A 3,599-nucleotide genomic window follows, 5' to 3' on the forward strand; every position below is an offset into this window, starting at 1 on the left:
CCTATTCGCAATAGTACATGTTAAAAAATGTTAAAAGAGAGACATTTATCTATTTCATGAAAAATATCATGGCAGCAACACATCTAAAAAATGTTGGGACAGGACAGCAAAAGGCTGTAAAAGTAAGTGATACTTCAAAGAAACAACTTGCAGCTACTTAGTTTAATTGGTAACAGGTCAGTAACATGACTGGGTATAAAAAGAGCACCGTAGAGAGGCAGAGTCTCTAAGACTTAAATATGGGCAGAGGATTAGCAATCTGCAAAAATCATCGTCAGAAAATATCAAAAGATTCAGAGAACATGGAGATGTCTCTGTGTGCGAAGGACATAGATGAAAATCAGTACTGCATGCCCCAGATCTTCGGGCCTCAGGCAAACACTGCACTAAAAACAGACACGATGGACACGTCGTGGAAATCACTGCATGCGCTTAGGACCACTTCAAGAAATCGAGCAATCCACATATACAGGTTAAAGCTCTATCATGCAAAGAAAAAGCCTGATGTGAACATAATCCAGAAATCCTGCTGTCTTCTCTGGGCGAAAGCTCCCTTAAATGGTGTGGGAAGAGGTGGAAAACTGCTCTGTGGTCAGAAGAATCAACATTTGAAATTGGCTTCAGAAATCGTGGATGCTGAGTCCTTCAGTCTAAAGAGAAGAGGGACCATACGGCTTGTTATAAGCTCTCGATTCAAAAGCCTGCATCTCTGATGGTACAGGGGTTCATTAGTGCCTATAGAACTGGAAACTTGCACATTTGGAAGGTCAACATCAGTGCTGAAAGAGCCCATTCAGATGTCATCTTTTTCATGGAAGGCTTTGCATATTTCAGCAAGACAATGTTAAACAACATACTACGAATAAGATATTGGTTTGTTAGATTTGTAAATAATTGCATTCTGTGTTTATTCATATTGTCCATGGTGTCCCGATGCTGCACAGTGGTGTGGTGGTTTGATGTTCTTCCCATGCATGTGAGGGTTTCCCTCCAGACACTCTGGCTTCCTCCCACAGCAAAAACATGCATGTTAGGTTAATTGATTACTCTAATTTGACTATGGGAGTGTGAGCATGCATGGTTGTTTGTCTGTGTGGTGGCCCTGCGATGGAGTGGTGGACCCTGCCTCTCGTTAGGATCCAGCCTCCCCGTGACCCTGAATAGGATGAAGTGGGTATGGAAAATGGAAGGATGGACAGGATTCCAACTCTTATGTTGGGGTTGTACTTGAAATAAACATGAGAAGCAAAGTTTCCATTTCATGAGGTGTGACCTGCATGTGTCTCTACATCAAATCCACGTCAAGTTAGCGTCAGCAAGTTTGGAGGTTTATTTAATGTCATAGCAGCAAGTTGTAATGTAAAGTAACAAAGACATACACACTTGTAAGACCATCAATGAATGAAACAATGTTTGCACAATATTTTTCTCTTCACTCACGGTTTATGCTGCCTATCCAATGTTGGCTGTTTAAGTTATAACATAGTGGAAAATATCCCCCGCGTGTTTCATAAAAGTGATGAGAAGCAAACATTTCAAATGCACATTGCGACGCGGTCTAAATATCTGCCATGAATCAGGACAATTACAGTCACAGGAAAATATTGTAGTTCCTAATCCAGTGGGAAAAAAATATATGTATTGCGATGACAGGCTCACTGTCAGACAAGTGTCAGTTCAAATGAAATGACCAAGCGTTTTCACTCCTGAACCACTGTTCCAGCAAACTGCATGACATGGCACTTATGTAAAAACAAACAGTGACTGACAAATAAAAACATTCACATTGAGACACAGCTTTTCATTCTTCTTATTGGAAGGCTGTAAACAGACGCAGCCCTCTGTCACCACAATCCTCAAGTCATAGTGCTGCATCTCACAAGTGCTTTTGGCGTTTTTTTAAAAAGGAAGACGGAAGAAGTCGTTTTCACAGGTGAGGTGAAATATGAAATGGAACAAACAACGTAACCGATGAATCCGGGAAGAGTCTCAGCTCCTGCCTGTCATTTACTTCCCGTTTCATTGCTATAAGTGAAATGTTGCAATTACCACATTTTTAAGACATTACATAAAGTGTATTTGTACTCACATGTGCAAAAAAATCACCTGCATGACAAACAAACAATAATTGGACCGACGCCTGTTCGTCTCCGTGATCACAGCACACTATATCTTAGTTTAGTCACCTGTATTTTGGTTATTTGGAGCAGCATGTACTGAACTGCTCAGGTTAGTTGATTTTTTTGTCATGTCTGCATAAATTTAGCACATCTTTCACAGACACACTGACAACTCAGCTATAGTAACAGGATCTTATTGGGGCTGTGGGACAAGTTCTGAATCTGATACGAATAAATATAGGCATATAAAAATACAACAAGCATACCTACTGTATGTCCTGCTGCTCTTCCCTGGTAAAAGGTGTTGAATATAACTAGATACTGGTGTACTTATACACACACTATGATAATTAATAGTGACTCCTAATTTGCATATTTTTCATTTAAATGTAATAAACATCAATATATCTGAGTGATGACTGTATTTTATTTGTGGCTTAATACAAATGTTTAGCTTTTACCCATTTTAGATCAGAGTATTGTTTTATTAGAGCACAGGATTTATTGGTATACATACAAAGATAGGTATATACAATTCATGACTTTAATCATGACAGTTTTACAATTAACTCGCCTTTGATGGAGCGCATCCAATCGGTTTGAGCTTCAAATGAAAGACACAAGGGCACACAGAGAGGTTTAACTCTCAGGGTACGGCTTCGGGGGTTTTACAATTTAGGGGCACCACAAACCTGGTGGTGATTGAACATTTCACAGCTGAAATCAGTACATTCTGTGGAAAATAAAAGAGGAGTCGATTCTCCTGTCGAAGCAGCCTCTTGTTCTCATGCTTACTGTGAAGAGATGACAACCCTGCTTTGTCAAACTTCCCCCTGGGTTTTTATAAGTGGACCAAGATAGCAAAGTACACCCCCTCCTCTCCCCCACTCACATTAGATTATTGCAATTTCTATACGGTCCAACTTATGTCAAGAACAGAAAAATAAAAGGCAAGTTTAACAGGTGCACTAATAGACTATTTCATGCAATGTTCTGATTTTTGTCACGTATACAAAGGCATTGTGCCACATAGGCTTAGTGTTACTAGAGCATTGTCACGTCGAACACACCTCGGGTTTATGGGTTTGAATTTGTTGGAAAGCTCTTTTGTGGACATGGATAAGCATGTACAAAAAATAATGATATTCATAATAATCATAAGAATAAGAATAACTAAAAAGAAACTGTAGAAATGTGCATTCATTGACACCACTGAGGTTAGGTGTTAACACCAGCATTCCATTATATTAACATGATTCAAAGCTTGCCATGTGATGGGATTAAATGCCACTATGATTACTATACAGATGTGTCAAGTGTCTAAGGTGCACAACTGCCTGGGGTAAGCTGAAGTGAATGTGACAAATCATAGAGATTACATTTGCTTCTTACATTACTTCTTGTTTCCTTTCCCCCCTTTGTCTCTCTAACAAAGAGAAAAAAATAAAAAAGTATATTGCTTCAAAAAATGTTTTTTCC

The sequence above is a fragment of the Leuresthes tenuis genome, unplaced genomic scaffold, assembly GCF_036924035.1.
Source record: "Leuresthes tenuis unplaced genomic scaffold, fLeuTen1.0.hap1 SCAF_21, whole genome shotgun sequence".
Taxonomy (NCBI): Eukaryota; Metazoa; Chordata; class Actinopteri; order Atheriniformes; family Atherinopsidae; genus Leuresthes; species Leuresthes tenuis.